The sequence below is a fragment of the Grus americana genome, chromosome 4, assembly GCF_028858705.1.
Source record: "Grus americana isolate bGruAme1 chromosome 4, bGruAme1.mat, whole genome shotgun sequence".
Taxonomy (NCBI): Eukaryota; Metazoa; Chordata; class Aves; order Gruiformes; family Gruidae; genus Grus; species Grus americana.
Window position 1 is genome coordinate 8,558,813 of NC_072855.1, and position 19,750 is coordinate 8,578,562.

Consider the following 19,750-nt stretch of genomic DNA (forward strand, 5'->3'; position numbering starts at 1 on the left):
GCTATAAAGTAAACCTGCCAGTTTAAGCAGGCTAGATGTCATATTCTGTCGCCAGCCACCTATGGTCCCTCTTTTGTAAGAGACATTTGCTTATTGGTGTGAACTGTTAGAGGATTTTCTAAATGTTTGCAGTAAAGCAAGGCAATTACTAATCTTGACAACCATAGATATTTTGCTTATTATTCACTTTCTTGTACTTTATTTACAAACACAATATTGGGGGAGTGGTGGGATGATTTTTTTAATTTAGTGATGTAAAAAAAATAAAATTGGAACTTCAGGTTTCTTTCTTTTAAAGAAGAGCTGAAGTGATTCTGTAGACAAGCTAAGCAAAGTACCGAATAGCAGGACAGATTGCTTGCTGCTCTTTTCTCCATGATTTTTTTTTCATGTCATTAGTCTGTCTGCTATTGACTTTCCAGTCACCAGTTGAGGGCTCCCTGCCACTTGCCTGTAATGGAAAGCCTTGAGAGATGTAGGCTGCAGGTCACAGGTTATGATGAAGTCAGCTTTAATTAGGGCAACAGCAGCCAGCTCAGATACTGTCTGTTAAGCTATTATTACCCAACAGGATCGTCTCATTACAAGCTATGGCTTCTTATTTCTGATATTACTGGAAGGTCATTTCCTTGCTTACCAGACTAGTAGATAGATATTCCACCCCCCCGCCTCAGATGGGCCGTTGCTGCTGGCTGTGCTCTTAGCTGTACCTGGAGTCCTTCCCGCATATGTAAGGTTAGTCTGCCCTTGTCTGTGGAAAATGAATAGCTGTTCTTAAGAGATCTGGGGTCTGCTGTTCGGTTAGGTAGCTACTGATCACTATTATATTTACTGGCAACTGTATGTAGCAGGAACCCCCTGTAGAGCAGAGCAGGTCCACAGTTAATTAACACACTTCAAATTCATGATATGTGATGTTTTCTTTGTGACTTCTGCACTAACCTGAGAGTGTGTCAGTATGAAGTCAGTAGCAACAATATTGAATGCCTAGCTCCTGCAGAAGTTGCTTTGCTGTATGTTTTCCTTATTGCATAGGAAAGTGCCAATGGTAGCAAGGGAAAAAAAATTAGTCATAAGACAGAGTGTACAAAACCAAAGTTTACTCCCTGCCTCAACTTCAGATAGCAGGGACTACTCAAGGCAGTGTCTTAGAATGTTCCTTTGTAATAGTCTTAACCATACAGATGAGAAATCTTGTACTTGGTTTAATTTGTGAACTTCCCCGTGTGTGTTTACAGAAACTGGTTTCTGTTCAAGGCCTCAGTGAATATTGAGGTTACAGACTGATGTAGCCTAGGGTTAGATAAGGTTAAGCATACGGCCACAAAGGGTCGGCCTGCTCTTTCCCTCCTGGTGTTGGGTCATCTCAGTGGTGTGATGAGCTAGGCAAACTGGTGTAGGGGTAAGGGTGTTGACTAGACAAAACCACTGTTTTACAGTGGATCAGCGTGCTATGTGGGTTCACTTTGTTCATCTTGCACAGAAAGAGCGGTGGAAAAGGACAGCATTTCAGCAGAATTCCTGGCTAAATTAATTTAAAGCTGAACTTGCATTATTAACTTTATCAAGTTAGGAATAACCCTGCAATGCTCAATCTTTCCACGAGATGTAGCTGCTACTCTTTGAAATATGTACTAGATGGCTTGTGCTTCAGCACATTGCAGAGGTGGAGATTGTCCCTCTCTCCTCTAGTTGCACTTAATAAGACAATTCTGATAAATTCCTGTTGGAAAGGATAAAGAGCTGCTAAGTGATCGTATGCCAGTGGACTGCATGTAAATAGTGGCAATGCTATCTGTGGGTTTTGTGCTACAACTACCAAAGTAGCAGTTCTGTTGCTTGAATAAGCTGCCTTAGACATGACCGTCCGCAGTCTGCTGCTGGAGGTGGGTATGGAGGAAGAGGTGCAGTACAGCCTGGCATACCTGGTACAGGTGCCTGACAATTCTTATTTGGTCTGCTATCACCCATGTTTTCAAGAATCACACCTTGTGTGGCCAGTTATTGCTTTTTAATATTAGATAATGGAAATTGCGCTCCAGGGTAATGTGGGAAGACAGCACACCACGCTGCTCCTGTAATCTGTGACCACCGCCTGTGACATCTGCTCGGGGCTCTCCTGTTTCCTGACTGTGTCAGTACTCACAAGAAAACTGGCAGTACGTGAAAACTAATGTTTGAATGGAGATTGCTATAAACGCCTTGGTACTGAAGAGGATGAGTGAGTGGTTTTTGAATGTGTGAGTCCCCAAGGCTTAACTTCAAGCTTTCAACTTGATTAACTCTATTTTACTTGCCAAAGGCTGGGGGTTGGGGGGGGTGGTGTCTGCATTTTTAAACTGCTCAGAAGGAATGGCTTCTTTTTTCTCTGCAGGTTCAATATGTATCTCCAATTTAACACTCATACCATCTGTAAGAATTTAGTATTTTGTAATTCCTAGCTGAGAAGCATTGTTTGAATGTTACCTTCTTTATTTTAAAGAATTGTTCTTGTTATTATCTTTCTGATGCTGGACAGTCCCCTTCAGAAGAATTCAGCTTTACAGCATACAATATAGGTGGCCAGAAGCACGTTAATGAACTTGTGCAAGCTGTTGTATGCAAAATGTGTGTGTTTCAGTGGAATTAGTTCATGCATGCTTACTGAGATAAGAATCAAGCTGGCTGGTTTGTTACCTTACTGAGCTTCATTTGAATGTGAGTTGGCTCTCTGCAAGCAGATAATAGGAGGGAAAACTGATACTGCCTGGTGCCTCTGCTTTCTTGGTTTTATTTATTATTTATATGAACACTTGCTCTAGGTGCTGTACAAAGGAAGACAGGTCTCATTCCAGACAGGCTGTTCCTGGTTCAAGGATATAGGAGGACTTATTCTATTTCAGAGCGGATTGGGGTGGATCAAAGGTACTGAACCTGCTTGTGTGATCCAAGACCATTGGTGTGTTTGTATCAAGGCATTCCGCAGGTCTGTGCTTTTAACACCATTTCTTGGGTTCTCCAGGAAGTTTTGATGTACCAGCATTGGACTCTTCCTGACTGTACTACCACACAGACAATCTGTGCCATGTACCTGCGGTGAGGTTGGTTTCTTTTGTGATGAGAGTTTTTCTTCTCTTAGGCTTTCAAAGCAAACTGAACTGTGTAGCCTTGCCTACGTGGTCCAAAGTCACATTTTTCCAGTCATTTCCACTCCTGTTCCACCAAAACCGATTTTCAGCAGAACACTTGTCATGGTCCAAGGACAGACTATGGTCTCTTGCATAGTTAAAGACTTTGGTTCAGAAGCCATGGCTGAATCCCTGCTGGATTCTAGAGTCAGTGGGTTGGATTCTGACCAACCTCTTATCCTTCAGCACAGAGTAATTAAAGAAATGCCATAGTTTGACACGAGGGAATTTCAACAGAGTCACCTAGGTGTGAAACTGGAACCAGGCAAGGACTGAATCAGACTCCGTGACTTCAGCTGGACATCTAAACATACACCTTCACTTCTGAGGTTGCAATTTATATCTCCAAAGCAGGTATAATTTATCTTTTTTCCCCTTCTTGCTGTAAAAATTTAAGTTACATGGAAGAAAACCAGAGAAATGATGGACCATCTCCTATTTTTCCTCAGTTTGGAGGACAGATTTTATTACCTGAACCAGAAAACAACAGAGCATTTTAAAGCAGAAAGGGAAATTAATACTGGTTTTCCATTAGAAAACAAACTTACAAAGCGTTTAACTTCAGCATGCTGTCTTTGGCTGTATGAGACTCTCTCCGTCTTTTCAGAAGTCATTAGATCATGACATGACTAATCTTTTTACAGTTTTGAAAGACTCGTGTGGGTTTGACTTTGTTAAATGGATCGGTCACAACATTTGCTTTCTTATAGATTTCTTTTCCTTTCCAGTATGTCTAGTGCAGACAAACTAAATCCTCTGCAGGAGTGAAGGGGAAGGAAGTTCCTTGCGAGTTTCGTCCTATTTTTGATGATAGTGCCAGTAAAACTAACTGCAGTTTACATCAGATACTTGCTTTTCGGCGCTTGCTGCCAGGTTTTTGCCAATGATGTCTCGCTGTTTGAAAGTCTCTCTAGTACTTTGTAGACTCAGAATCTGTGTCAGACCCTGATTTTTCTCTCTGTTGGGAGAGAGTTTCCCAGTGATGAAGTCCTGCTGTCCTTAAGAGGGTTATGGTGTAACTTAATCCATCTCCACAGAGTGTCTCCTGGCTCTTGGTGTGCAAGAGGACAGTCCCTTGGCTAGTGTCACCTGTCAGAGCACTACAGGAGCTGATGGAGCTGAGGAACATCTTGTCTATGTATGATAGGTCCCAGTGGCCCAGAAGCAGCTGTGACAGTTTGATGGGGCTAATGCATGTTCTGGGTTGCCCCAGTGCACCAAGTGTGCTCACATGCATCCTATGGCTTGTTAGGCTTGAGGAAAGAGCCACTGGGGACACAAACACGTGGTGAATCTGCCTCCCTGCATCCCTTTAAATCCACTTAGACTTGCAGCGCAAGACTTGGGGGGAAGATCTTCAGACCCTTCCAATACGCATTTCTGTATTGCCTTAGCCCCAAACCCGGTGTCTAGCCCTTTCGTACAATGCCAGGGTTGACTTCAGACTCTTCTAGAAGAAATGGTGGAGGATGGCATGGAGCTATCTAACGAATCATTTAAACTTTTCCTTCTCTTTCTGTTTTCCAAGCTTGCTGAGCAATATTGCACCCTGGACCCCAGTTAACTGCTTTACTTTTTGCTTTTTCATTTCTTTTTGTGTCTTAAAAAATAAGATTACTTTCTATTGTCTGATTTACCTTAATCCTCAAAGAAATAGTTTTCTTGCAGTGCCATGTCATTTTTTTTAATTACTTTTATTTTTTCCAAATCAAGAGCCTATATTGCTCTCTCCCAACACAAGTAAATGTTGTGCTTCTCATGTGCAATCAACCCATTTCCTTTTGTACAAATTCTTCAAATCAGTTCTCCATCATTGCCCCCTGGAATGCACCAGCAAAAAGAGAACAAAGCCTACAGAAAGGTGATGCTGGCTTTAGGGGACCAAGCAGCATCGGTGTGAATGGGCTGTGCAACCTGGAGGTCACCAGCCAGGTCCAGGAGGTGAGGGAATCTAAATGTTTTCCACAAATTTCTTGTCTGGGATTGTCCCCAGTTTAAGTGGGCAGGTACCATTAAGGACAAAAAAACCCCAAAACCAACCAACCACAAACAAGCAAAAACCACCATTGGATGGCAGATCCAGCAAAAAGAACATTTTTTTGGAAAGTTAGTTAGACAATGTTCCATCACGCAGGGAGTTCCACCACTTGTCTGCCTCTTGCACCTGAAACAACATCCCCTGCCTTTCTTTCCATTAGCAAACCCAACTGGGCTGTGTTTGGGAGGCAAGCGACAAGAGTTACTTCGGCTTGCACCGAGGAGTTGTGTGGGAGCTCGTGCCTGACAGCTGATAACTTTATTTATACTCGTGGCGCCATGATTTGCTGTTCTGTTTGAAAGCATCGTCGGTATGACAAGGGAGAACTATGTTTGTGTTGGAAGAGAGGTAAATGCTGGTCTAAAAATAGATCCTCAGCCTTGCTTCTAAACTGTGCTCAGCCAAGCCAGGGAGATGGAGATGCAACAGCTGCTTTGTTTTCCCATCCACGGTGTCATCTGCTGCTCCCCTGATTTTATTGCTGCTCCTCACCATGGCCCCCAGAGCCTAGATGGAGAATGTCATTGGATATAATCCATAATATTAATCAATAAGGTTGTTTATTTGATCTTGCAGTAAAGATGGGCTTTAGCCTGTTGCAGGGTGTAATGGTCTAGGTGATGGGAGCTGAATTTGAGTGCTGGGATCCAAGTGCTGAGTAGTAGCATGCTCTTGGAGAAACCACTTTGGGGCTCTGCGCCTCTGTTTCCACCGTGGTGGCTAGAGATTAACAGTGTTTGTTGCTTTTACACAACGCACGTGGAGGTTTTCAGTTCCAAAAGCTGAGTGTGTTACTAATATTTTCCATCTGATGGGCAGCCTAGAGCTAACGCTTCAAATTTTAGCTGCCCAGATCTCATGATAGGAAAGCTGTTGTTCCAATAAATTAACTAATTAACAATAAAGCATCACATCTGGTTGAAAAAAATCTGCTGTAGTTTCTGTGGAGATTTCTGTAAATAAATAAAATCCTTTCCAAAACAGTGTTTTGATCAGCAGTTGTTTCCAAAGAATGGAACTTATATCTGGTCCCAAATCCGAAGTCTCCAGACAAGATCTAGTCCCACTGGAATCTGGGATATTGGGGCTGGAGCATTTGCTGTGGATTTAACTATTTAATGTAGGTGATATACAAGAATTGCCCCTTCCAAATAGAAACACGATTTAAATGGTCTGGCATTTTTTGCATTACCCGTGACAAGCAATGTAGGAGCTGTCTCTGTTCATCGTGCAGTGGTACCTCTAAACCACAAAGCACAATAAACATTACCCCTTTATAATGAGAAAAATGTGCTACTTATAAATAAAAATAGAAATAGCCTCATGTTTTCTGTAAAGTGAGAGCTTTTAAGGAGTCTGTAAGTGGTGGCCGCTGCTAGGACCCCGAGCAGTCAGTACCAGGAGCGAGGCAGAAGCATCTCATGGGCATCCCGGAGGACTGGCTGTTGCGGAGGCCACAGCAGCTGGTGTGTTATCATTGCATGCCGTTTATTTAGCTGGCACTGACAAATCCATTGCTCAGACTTGTGACATTTCAATACTTGGAGCGACTCAACACAAGCACTGAGTGTTATTAACCTCCCTCTGGTACCTGGGGTCCTTCCAGTGACAATTATGCAAGGTGGAGCCTGGAGTCAGTTTGTCTGCCAGGGATCTGTAATTCATTCCTCCAAGCGCCGCCCTCATCTTTTACCATAAAGCCCATCTGAGCAGCCCTGGGAAAGCGCTTGTGCTTTTGGCTTTGATACCAACAGAGCTGGAGGAGGATACTGGTGGTGACACCAGCTGGTGATGTGAGATGAGGTGACTGAGAAACGTGTGTGACTGATCAATAGCTGGATCAGATGTGAACGTACCATGAGACGTCCTTCTGTAGGGACTGAGAATATTATGTCCATCCGGACTGCAGATAAAAAGGAAGTATCTGCATATATTTGAGAGTAAACATTGGTTGTGTTTGGCTCCTGAACGGGAAAGAGTCCCATCTGGAAGGAAATGAGCTCTCTCAGTGCCCTTTACAGTTAGGGGCACCTAATCCTAATTTCCTGGATTAGGTCTAATCTGAGCATCCATACCAACCTGAGCAGGAAAAGAACTGCAATTGGAAATGTTGGCAGCATATTTGTCTTTTTCTGTTTACATGTGTACCTATATATATTGGTATATGTGTGTCTGTATGTATATCCACATCTCTAAAGTGTCACCTGCTTTCTGATCAAAGCTTCCTAGGACATCAGCAGTGGTATAAATGACGCCTGCACATTTCTGTCGGGAAGCACAGCTAAGGATTATTTTTAATATCCACCTATTCATTTTTATCCCAGCAGTCACTGGGAAAGCTACTGCCTGTTACAGCAAGGGTTATGCAGATCTGGAGCTGGTCCCTGGTATCCTTGTTCTGTAAGGAATCTACGAGGATGAGACTGGCACAGAGAATTGACTATTCACCCTTGCACATGAAGCATAACTCACTCAAAAGAGAGATCTTTGAAGCCATAGGTGAGAAATAGGCATGCAACATTTATTGCTTTGCAATTACAGTTAGGGTTCAACTGTCTTCTGTGTACGAGTGGCCAAGCTTCTTGATCCTAGAGGTGATATCTTGAAATCTTCATGTGCTGAAAGCCACCAGCCTTGAGCCACGTGCTGTGGAGAAGAGAGCAGTTCACATGCAGGCGATGATAAGTCGATCTCGGAGGTCCCATTGCAAAACAGGAGTGGTCCCGTCGTGCAGCCTGGTCTCAGCTACCAATGCCCTGCACTGCTGGGGATGCGGAGTGTCCCTCGCAGTCCCCCGGGGGCTAACCAGCTCCGAGAAGTCCTGCTGTAGCTAAACAAGAGTCCTGATCCACTGACAGGAAAGCACTTTGCATGGCTGCCAGGTGTTTTTCAGCTGATTTGTGTGGATGGACAGGGAGCAAAGCAGCTTGATTGCTGCAGACAAGGAATTAGGCTACCTGTACTGCCTGTCCAGGTGTGAAACTGCTGTGCACTTAATTACTTGCTTTGCTGACAGTGATATTCAGTTTCTCAGCATTGTAAGGAATATTATTTATGGGAACTTTATCCTCGTGGCAACCAACAAAGTAATTACTTCAAACTGCATCTTTCAGTTGGATTTTGCTGTGATTTGTGGCTGTGAAATCCAGACGATGTTAAATGAATGGGTAAAAGGGATTTACATTGTGGATTCTTGCAAGTAAAATGAACTGCAGCTTGGGTTTCAGTTTGATTAACAATGAATAAAATATAAAGGAAAGGGCTGTAACCCAGAGATTGCAGGAGAAATTAACTGGATGGGCCAATCTGAGTTCCAGGTCTTTTGGTATGGCTCAGGGGGGGTTGGGGGTCCCTGTGCTAGCAGCGAGTCTGTCTCCAGGTCTATACAAGCATGCAGAGAGGGGTCTGAGCCTTGAATTTATGGTAGATGATGGTGATAGTTCCCAGAGCTCAGAGAAGGCCACCGGCAGCATGCTTTCTGTTGGACACAGGGCAGAATGAGCAGCGTGATTTTCAGCCTGTGGTTTGCAAAAGGTTGGGGCCCCATGACAGGTGAGTATGTGCTGCAAGTGGGTTTGGATTCTCCAGTTACTAGTTCACACTTGCTTTGGTGTGCTGGTGGAGATCTGCAAATAAGAAAAGGTGAAACCAAGATTTCTTCTTCTTCCTCCCTTGGAACAATCAAGGCAAGACTGACCAAACTGCAAGGCAGCGTATGCACCTGCAGCAAGGTGTGGGAAGGAGTTAGGTTTTCACCTTGACTGTAAAACTGTATGCTCTCAACTTGCTTTATCCCTACTGCAAAACTTACAGGACTGGGTTAGTACCAGCAGAAACCAGCAAAAACTCAATAATAGTGATAAATAGACCCAAGGCACATTTCAGCATGACTCTCATGCATGGGAAGCTAGAAATATCCTGGTACTATAAGGCCAGATCCTCAAAGGGGTTTAGACATGTCATTCTCATGGATTTCAGGGGGAATGAGGCACCTGCTCGTGACGAAGACCTGAGCACTATTTCTCCTCTACACGCTGTGCTTTGCCCAGGGGGAGAGGGCAGGCTTGTGGTGAACCCCTGCCACTAAGCTGCACTTTGCAGCGATTTCCTTCTGCTGCAATACCTATTCATATAGCTTATGATTCTAAAGTTATCTTTAAAATATATGTGGCTGAAGCAAACTGGTGTCACTCCAGTGGAATCAAACGTTTCCTCTGGCTGAGAGCTAACCTGCCTCCCAGCTGTTAACCCCAGTACAAAATGCTCTTCTCCAGGGTGGGAGGCTGGTGTCACAGCAAATTGCCTTTGCTTTCCTTTTCATCTCCCTCTTCACAGCTCTGCAGATGGATCAATAGATGACTTCCAACCCTCAGCTTTCTTTTTAGGCCAGCGAGAGCTGATCTCTCCTTTACAAAGAGAACCAGTGAGGTGACACAAGAAATCCTCCTGGATTAGAGCTGCTGATGGGTCACAGCAGCAGCGGAGAACGAATTGCAGGAAGGAATCGGTAGGTTTTAAGGACTGTCACTTTCAAAGGCTAGCAGGTTGGGGTCATGTCAAAGGTCTGCAGAACACACCCAGGACTTTTCACTCAAAATGGTCTACCTGACTGAGGGTCTGACACATGAGCCATGAGCTCCATGGGGCAAAGTCCCAATTCTTTCCCTCCATCCTATTCCAAGTCACATCCTTCCTGACATAAGCAGCGAAGAGCTAACACCTCCTCGCACAGAAATAAATGGAGTTAACAAACCCAGCTTGTTAGAATAAGATAACAGCATCTTGATGAGCCAGAGGATGGCTCTGTAGAGCCATGTGTGTCATGGGGCATGTCCCTTGCAGAGACATCGCAGGTGCTGGGGTATCACTGTCTACAAGAGTGGAGGAAGCTGAATTGCAGCAGTAATGGTGCGAGGTGCTGCGGTCTCCAGCCCGTGTCCCCATGGCTTCCCAAAGCCCGTGGTGTGTCCCTGGGCAAAGGCAGCTCCTGGCAGGTGGGTCGCAGCCCGGGCAGGCTGGCTGCGTCTGCTCTCCACAGGTAACAGGCACAAGTCCTGATGCAGCTGGACATGCTGAGCCAGGGTGGAGTAAAGGTGGGGAATGTGGTCTAGCGAGGAAGGCAAACATCTCAGCTCCTGCTTTCTGTTACAGGTGGGAATTCAGACATTTCCCGAACCCAAGAAATTCTTGCAAATGACCTGAATTTTACTTAGACTTGGAATTTTCAGGCTTCTTAAATGAGTTCTAAGAAGCTCTCTCAGACCAAAACTTGCTGAGTGAGAGGGAGAAGCAAAACAGGGGTTTTATTTCTTCTCTAATCTCCTTTTTGCAGCCACTGGTGAGGAAACAAGAAACTTTTTTTTAGCCCTTTTTGCTGTCAGACTTTTCTTCTGGGAGAGAGGGTGGGGTTTTTTTTCTTATGCTTATTGTGACTCGGGACTGTGCGCACCAGCAAGTGACTGACCCTGCATAATAAATTGGACCTGAAAAAAAAAAAAAACACGGATAAGCTGCAGTTTCTTGGGAATTCAAAAACCATATGCTCCAAAACCTGTTTGTCTGTATATTGACCGATATTTCCACTGCCAAGGAACTGCATGTACGCTTCTGCTTTTTCAAAAGCACATTGTGTGTGTCGTTGACAGGAGGCACTTTGGCTCCAAAATACTGCCAAATAGCCTTGTTAAACAGGGAGAGATTTGAGAGATTTTCCTCTCCCTTTCCCTTCTCCTTCTCTCCTCTTTCTCTGTCCCTCCCCCCCTTCTCCCTCTTCTTCTCCCTCTCTCCTGTCCTCTCCGCACCCTTCTCCCTCTGCTATGGGATATGGGGCAAGAGGCTGCCCTGTGCAAAGGGGTGAATTTCAGCCTGTGCATTCAGCAGTGCCGTTCGTGTTTCTGCCTTTTTTAACTGTTGAAGGAGGCAGTGCAATGGCAGTGACCTTAACAAGGTGACAAGGCCCTCAGCGTCACCCATGAGCAATGATTGCCTGCAAAATGGCGTGAGGAGGTGGCAGGAACACCAAAGGGCAGGAGATCAACATGCGCACATAAAGGCAGGCATTGTTGACAAGGGCCTTAATCTTTAATTAATATAAAATTCTTAATTAATATTATTGTGCTTAAATAATTTAAATACAAAATTGTTTTGAGTTGTGATTAGAAGCAACAAACGTTACTGAGAAAGGCAAGGAGCTAAAGTTGTTATTTTGGCTTAGGAAGCATAATATGAAAGGCAAAGGTAGACAGCCTCTTTCCACTGGATTTTGTGCCTCTGGTTGTAACATTCCAGTTCAGGAATGTCTATTAATATTAAACAAATTCACTTGGGTGACTTTTGTAGGTGGAAACCAGAAATGATTTCAAAGGACTCCAAAGGAGGCCCTTCATAAAGCATGTAAATAATTACACATTGTTTTTTATTTTGTTATGTTTTTACCTTATTTGCATCCAAGAAATTTTAAATAGGCTTTCTTTGTTTGTCCACACTGGAGCAATATAACCAGGGAATTTGGCAGAGTCCCAGATCCTGGCAGCAGCTGCCAGTAAAAGCCCGCTGAGCAAGTACAAAAAATAAAATCACACAGTATCATTTTTAACTTTGATTAAGTTGTGCTGAATTGCTCCAAGGGAGGTAATGGCGAGCTCCGAGGGGTTAGGACCAGCACGGGATGTGAAGGATGTTTATCTTGCAAGTGTTTGCTTTGTGCTGTATATGTAGTTCCCACTGCTGGGGAAACACTTTGTCAAAAGCCCACTGTTAAAAGAGTTTGGGGAATAAACATTGCAACAACAGGAACAAATAGAAACCTTTATACCGTAATGCCCATACCAAGCCACTGTCAAATAAAAAAAGCTGAATATGCTTTAAAGTGCTCCCTGCCATCCAATGATGGGATTGCCTTAGATTTGCCAGCAAGTGGCTGAGCAATGCTGGGGACCGTGGTTCTTGGTGCTGCAGCTGATGTGCCACGAGGAGCAAATGGGCGAAGGGCACAATCACGCTCTTCTTGTAGGATGACTACAGTAATGCTACTGCTCCTCTGTGGTGTGATGCTATTTAGCGTGGGATGCTAGGGAAATTAGCACCTCTATTTTGGCCTTGTGTGCTGTGAAATGTGGGGGTTTGGGGAGGTCTCCTGGAGCAGGCATGTCTGAGAAGGCGAGGAGGCAGCCAGCTGAGCGATGGGAACCACCACCCGCTCCTTAGGTGGTTATCTGTGGGTACCTGAGGAGCAGCGCCTGGGACATTTGGCTATTTGTGTCAGCCAGGCTCATGTCTCATGTTTGGCGTGGTGGAGAGTTAACGTGGGTCCACATTCACAAAGCCAACGGTTTGGACCCTTTCATGGGGATGTCCCCCATCCTTGCTTGAGGCCCTGGGGGCTGCTGACTGCACTGAGCTATCCTTATGCCTCTTCCACACTCTGGTCCTTGGTTGCTCTGCACTGTTGCAGTAGTTTAGGGCTGGTCTCTTGCTTAGGACATCCTTTGATGGTTCTTGACTGTCTCCATGACACCTCTTTGGGAGTTATCTCTGAGTATATGTTCAGAGAGCTGTCAGCCTTCAGGTGCTTCACATTTAGATTTTCTTTAGGGTGCAGGCTCTTCCCTCAGTGCCCACGATGCGGGGGACATCAGGTCAGCCTGTCCCACTCTGCTCCCTTCCATGGAGGAGGCTTCAGAACCACGGTTCAGGATTGCCTCTCCCTTGACTTATTCTTGTCCTGGAGTAAAAACATCTTTACATGGAGGGGAGAGGAGAGCACTGGAGAGGAAGATCCTCTAATTCCATCTAATTCCACCTAACCTTGAGACCTGCTTGGACACCTGTCATTACACCGGAGAGTCCCAAAGCCTCAGTCACCAAAATGGCTTTTTTTCTTGCCTGACTCCTGGCAAGAAAGGACTAGCTGGGGACACAAAGTAAGCCTCTTTCCCCCTGTGCTGTTGTCCAGAATTTAAATACTTTTTTCTTTTCTACACTGCTGTGCTGCCCTGCCATAGATGATTTCTCCATTCATCTCTCTGTCCTGATTCCCAACCTCCCTTCGCTTGAACCTGTGTACTTGCTCAGCTGGAGTGGTTGCTGATCGCATCCTCTGCCTGGACATTTCTGCTGGCCTTGCTCTTTGGAGGTTCAGCTCTGCTGCCCTCAGTAGTTCCTCCTGAAAATCTTGGGTCCTGCGAAGAACTCTCTCTTGAGCCAGGAAGCATTTGCGCTTCCTAGTTCGTATGCAGATGCCAAAGTTCTCAGCTGCGGATCAGAAGTTTCTGCTCTGCCGTCTATTCCTTGGTTTCAAGTGAAACAAAAAAAATCAACCAAAAACCAAACCCCGAACAATTGTATTTCTTTTCATTCTTCCAGTTGCTGGAGTCTCAGTGCTCATCAAATGACTCCTCAGCCTTTGCACTCCTTTGGACATCATCCTCCAATGCCCTACTCAATTCACACACTTTTCATCACAGTGAGTCAGTAAAATCGGTAGTGTTTTTGTTTCCTCCACTGTATCCCATCATCAGCACATTTACACTGTGCTTGCTTCAACATTGGTCTGAACATTTTTTTTTTTCCTCTAGAAATCCATCACTCCCAGGAGCCTTGGCACCGGTTTGCTTCGTTTCCACGTGGTTTGCCTGCTAACACACTGCTCCAGAGCATCTCTGGCCCAACCTCCGTCATCACGTCTCAGAGACACACAAGCTGATGTGACTTATGTTCTTCACAGGGGAGATTTTTCTTTTGAAACCCAAAGAAAGAGAGTAAAAAGTGTGGTGAAGACACGGATTTTAACTGAGGTTATATTTCGCCATTCTGCATGCATCGTGGGCACAGCAGGACCACTCCATGTGGGGCTGCAGATCAGTCCTTGCGCCAGGAGCTTTCCTGAGGGTGGTGAACTCCCTGCTGACAGCAAGGGAGTGGCCCCATCCCCAAATGTGGACATCTTGTACTGCTGAGACAAACTGGGGCACCAGCAAGGTCCTGAGCACCCTGCTCCAGCTGACCCGGCTTGAGCAGGGGCTTGGACGAGAGGGTCTCCAGAGGTCCCTTCCCACCACCGCTGCGCTGTGACTCTGTGATAAGCAGAGGTTAAGGACCGTCCCTGGGGTACCAGTGGGTTAGGGCTAAGCCTTGCCCAAGCTTCAGGGGTCCAGCTGCGGGGAGATGGCCAGCTCTGATCCGGCCCCACGGCTGAGCGGGTCGGTCTCCAGGGCTCTGCAATGACGCAGTCAGCCTGTGACTGTAGGCAATACAGTTGTAGTTACAACTCAAGGCATGGACACACTGGATTCCTGCTCCTTTCTCTGAGCTCTTCCCCTGGGAAACCTGGGCTCCTCCTGTCATTTCTGGGCAGACAGCTGCTGTTTGCAGGATCTGACCATCAGTTTGCTACCCAAGGCTGCTGCAGCAGTTGTTTGGTGACACCTTTTTACTTTTTCAGTAATGTCCCAGTTCTGTCAGATCATCTTTCCTGGTTATCTCCAAAACCCACCACTTGCAGGGCTGGAAGGGGGCTGTTTCAGGGTAAGACCTCTCCTCACAGACCCGTTGCAGCAGGGTCACGTCTCCATGCTTCTCCCCTTCTCTTATCTACAAAGTTGTCACAGCAGAGAGGAAGCTGTTGCCACACTGGTGACTTCCGACTTTGGTCTGTCTGCGCTGCAGTGCGGGCACAGCTTTCAAGCCCTTGCATGGGGTGCCCCCAGCTGCACACTGAGCAGCTTTCCTCCTCCTTCCCTCCCCAGTGCTCACTGGGTTTTGCTCCTAGACTTCAGATCTGTCATGTTGATGTGTGGAGTTGGTCCTCTTCCCTGCCAGGTCAATGGCAACACACCTGGTCAGGCAGCACACAGGACCAGACTCTGTCGAGGTGTGTTTCTCTGTCATTTATGGCATCTACTAAGCCACCACAAAGCACAGAGCCGGATCTTCACGTGTTGTAGCTAATGGGATTTCTCTGAAGATGCAGAGGTGTCTCTGTTGCTGTAAGCCCATGCTGTGAATGCAGCTGGCAGATCTGCGCAAGGAGATTCATTATGTGTCTGGGTGCCCAGAGGACAAGAGGACACAGTCAGGAGAAAGCAGGGAGCACCCAGTGTCCACACATGTTGAGTGAGAGCCACCAGCGAGGCGATCAGTGAGTTCACAGCTCCAGGATAGCCCATGACACTTCTTGTGAGGTCACCATGTCTGGCCAGGAGAGCAGGGGAACTGGGGCTAGTAGTTGATGGCTCAGCAGACTCCCATTATTCCTGTTCTTGAGCAGCAGCTTCTTTTAAACCTTCATCTAGGGCTTGTTTAGACAACATGGGACACAAATGTCTGGCCAGCCTGATGTCTCTCTTGGCATCCTGGCTGGAGATCTGCCAGCCAAAAGGTGAAGGAGGCACCTGACATGAAAAATTTATCACGAGGCTTTGAATGCAAAATTCTTCTCGTGTGAGAGCATCGAGGAGAGGAGAGACATTTGCTCTCATTGGTTTTCTTTATGAAAACCTGCAAGTTTTCCTTGGCTGCTTCTGTAGCACATTTGAAAACAGAAGAAACCATTTCTTAGGGAGCAGCCAATGTTGGGCAACGAGCCCTTCAACTCCCAACACGTTTCCATTGACTTTCACATATTTTTGTCATATTTCTTTTGGCCTGTGCTATAATTTAGGCACTTGCTTCTATACCTCTTTGGTAAAGGTTTAAACGGAATAAAATCCCATGGTGCTTTGCTGCATAGACTTGGGCCTGGCTAAATTTTTTAGGATCTTTAGCTCTGCTGACTTTTTTTTGTGTGCTGCATAGTGCCATTGGTTAAAAGCTGTGCTTTTACAATAAATGGGAGCCTATCTGTATTTATTGTGTTTCCTCTTGCAGAAATGCCAGCAGTCATAAGAAAAGCTTCACCAGTGAAGGTTTGTGCGACTGGTATTTTTTTATACTGGTACTTCTGCTTTCAGTAGTGGTGGATAGGAAGTATATGTGTTCAAACAGCATCATTGCTGTTCCCTCCAGCGTGTCTGCGGTACAAAGATAGCAGTGTGGAAACCTCAGAGGGAAGCGCTGATTTTCATTGCAGAGATCATCATCACAGGGGACAGACATACAAACCGATAGAAATTAAAATAACTTTAATTTAAAGAGGTATAATATCCTGCAGTACAATACATTACCCTTGGGTGTTTATGTTGATAAACATTACAAACAGCACCTGATCAGGTCTGTGGCTTTGAGGAATCCAAAACTGCCAACCCATGATTATTTAAAACTGCAACCTATGGAAAAAGTCCCCTCCTCCCATGGGTGCATTTCCCATCGCTGCAACCAGGGTGTAACCAGCATCTGCCACACATGCCTTGGTCCCTCTCTCAGCGTCTCCCCAGGGGGACCAGTGGGGGTTTTGTTTCAGTGGAGATTGCCCATTTGTTTAATCCTGTATTGTAGTTCAGGCAATTTCCACGTGCACCTAAAAACTCCTAGAGCCTGAAGAAATTATCAATTTGGGGTTCTTATGGCGTATTTTTTTGAACCTTTCTACCCCACTGTGATGTCTTGGAGCTTTTGCTGTTCACCACGAGCTGGGCATCTCACCGGTGTACTTGACTGCAGGGCTGTAGCTTGAGGAGCAGAGTCCCATGTCAAAGTGCATGGTGAGAGCTGGAATCAGTGTGTGGCTGTGAACTGAACATAAATCTGCAAGACTGAAAAGCTGGCGCGTTAACCCACCTTACCACCCCGTTTTCTAACAGCGACTGACAAAGCTTGAAAGGATGTTTATACTGGAGCCTGCTCCTATTATGCGAATTGAACTTCTCCTCCCCCATCCCCCTGAATCTGGCATCAAAACACTTCAGCAGAATAAATATAACAACTATATAAAACCTACTATTTACTTTTGGCCCACTTATTTGCTACTTTGCAGCATGCTTGCCCAGTTAAATCACTGGCCACTCACTCGGGGAACTCAGCCTGTGCTTTGCTGGTGGAGCGCTTGGGGTCCGTCCATGTTGTGAGCAGTGCTGAGGGCAGGAGGGAGACTCTTCTCCAGCTGTGCCTGTGGCAGGGCAAGCTCTTGAAGTTGTGGTTGGAGGTGAGGTGCTTCTGCTTAATTTTTTTTAGCAGCTGAAGTTTTTTTTTGGTGATGTGTTAGGAACCAGATGCTTTTCAAGCCCATGTTGAAGCTGAAGCGTGGAGAAACCTGCTAACCTCCAGCGGGACTCAAGTGATACGTACATCTTCCCACAGCTGCGTAGGGACTGCTGGACCTGGGACTTACTGCTAAAGACACCTCCTGGTGCTAAAAACCTCTGTGGGCTTGTGTCCTCACCCAGAACTTGACACATTCCCCCTCCTCTGAAATCTCTCTTAGAGAGTCCTTCCGCACTCACAGAGGATGAGGGGGATTTAATCTTGCTGGACGTAGCTTTTTAAAAGTGTGGCACATGCTTGACAGGAGTTAGTTGTCCCCTTGCCTGGTCACTGGGGAGGGAAAGGCATTTACAGAGGGGGACTCATCCTGCTCAGCATCCTTGTTTAGGATAGGATGAATCACAGCCCCAGAAGGGCTGAGGGGAAACTCAAAGCTGGTTTTTTCAATCCTGTGCTCCAAGGCAGGGCTGAGTCCCATAATCATCTGAAACATCCTCGCAAAGATGTCTCAGAGGAGGTTAGACTGGTGGTGGGGAATCCAGAGCCATGCCAGCACTCGTCTTGCCCTCCAGCCTTTCCCTTCTCATGTCTCCATGGGAGTGTGCCCCATGTACCTGCACCAGTGTCACTGAGGACCTTTGTCCTGGGGTCCTTGGGGACCCTCCGCTCCCACCTGGATGTTTCAGGCAGCCATAAGGTTTCTGCCAAAGAAACAAAGCCAGACTGCATATTCCTGCATATTACAAAACTGAAGAGCAAGTTTTCCTATGCATGCATATCTAATGTATCAGAAAATACATATTTTCATACACTGACATCAGCAGCATTATCACTTCCCACCCCGACTCTCTACAGGGAAGAAGGCTCGCAGAGATGTGACTTAGCTGATGCAAGTGCACAAGCCTGATCATACCTCAGTGTCATTACAGCTCCACCTTAAAGAAGAAGATTAGCACTCCATTTAACAGCTCTTTGTATGACAACACACCATAAATTAAATTCAGTATAGAGGGAAGTATGTGCATGCCTGGACCTACTTTCTGAGCCTTTCTATTAGGAGTAGAGCAATATCCCAAATTAAGATGCTATAAGGGCTCTGGACTTTGCCACAACTAAATTATTTTCTGGTTTGACCTGTGACCCAAGACAGAAGCCCCTGGAGCTTTTTTTTTCCAGAAAAGACCATGTGCAGGTGGGGGAGAGAGGGATTTGGAGCAGCCTCTTGCCAGTGGCATCCTGGAGAAATCAGAGGAAATAGCTTTGGATGCTGCTCTTGTGCCAGTGAGACCAGCATCTGGCCTTGGGGCTGAGATCTCAGGCACCCAAAGGCTGAAGAGGACCCGAGTGAGGTGCTTTTGGGACCTACAGAGGGTTTAATGGAAAGACAGTAGAAAAAGAGGAAATCGTGTGATTAATTAAAATAATTCCTAAGGGCTATCACAGGTTCTCTGTCACTGGAAATATCTCAAGCTCAAGAAATAGTCAATGCAAATTTTGATATTAAGCATTGACAGATGAGACTCAGTGGCTTGACTGATCTCCAATGAGGTACACCCACACTCTTCGGAGAATGGCAACCATAACCAATAAAGGGGGGGGAAACACTATGGGCAGGAGGATGGCCTGACAAGAGAAGGCAGACTGGACACTTAGACTACACTAAATATCAAAACCTGGGGATAATTCATACATAGTAATGGACGGAGTGAGGAGTGCTGGTATGACTTGTGGAACTCATTGCTGCAAGACACTGCAGCCAAGGAGAAATGGGAACAGAAGTGTATTTCTGCCTCTTATTAAAAAGGCACGCTTTCAAATGCAGGGCCCTATCCTGACTTCAGTTACTCTGAATGGCTCCTCCACTATAAGGGAGGTAGTCTGGATTATGTTGTGATATAGAGATTGGGATCTGTCCTCTTATATGCCTTCATATTTTAATCTAAATATCAAAAACATTGAAAGGATGGTTGATCTTTAAAATAATAGTTGCTCTCATGAATTGTTCCAAGTGTGTTCAAACTGGGCTGTAGAATTCATAATTAAAAGGAATGTGCAGATTTTAGTGCATCCCAGATTCAGCTGCAATTAGGATCTCCGTTAATATGCTGATTTATTCCCATACAGTCCCTTGTTACTCAGAGAGAGAGACAGAGTGAACAAGATCAAAGATGCATGGTCCTGGCACTTCAGCATCTCCTGGGAGATCTCTGCCCCCTCCTGCCAGGAACTCTAGCTATGCAGCCGTGGCTCTGGGACCTGGTGGTTGTTACTCCTGGGTACCGGAGACTGTGATGTCCTACTGCATACAGCAGATTTCCCCGAAGTGTTTAAAGCAGTTCCTCAGGAGTGGCAGAGGGTTACATCCAAATTGCCTATTGGGAAAGCAGTTCCTGGCTCATGTTGCTTT

At 45.7% G+C, this 19,750-nt stretch overlaps 1 long non-coding RNA gene across 1 annotated transcript; it reads left to right on the forward strand.

Moving 5' to 3' along the window:
- Nucleotides 1–1,738: 1,738 nt before the first annotated feature.
- Nucleotides 1,739–13,994, forward strand: LOC129206370 (uncharacterized). Its single transcript, XR_008577100.1, has 3 exons — nt 1,739–2,159; nt 13,570–13,669; nt 13,782–13,994. It is a non-coding gene; the product is annotated as an uncharacterized LOC129206370 (long non-coding RNA).
- The last annotated feature ends 5,756 nt before the right edge of the window (nt 13,995–19,750 follow it).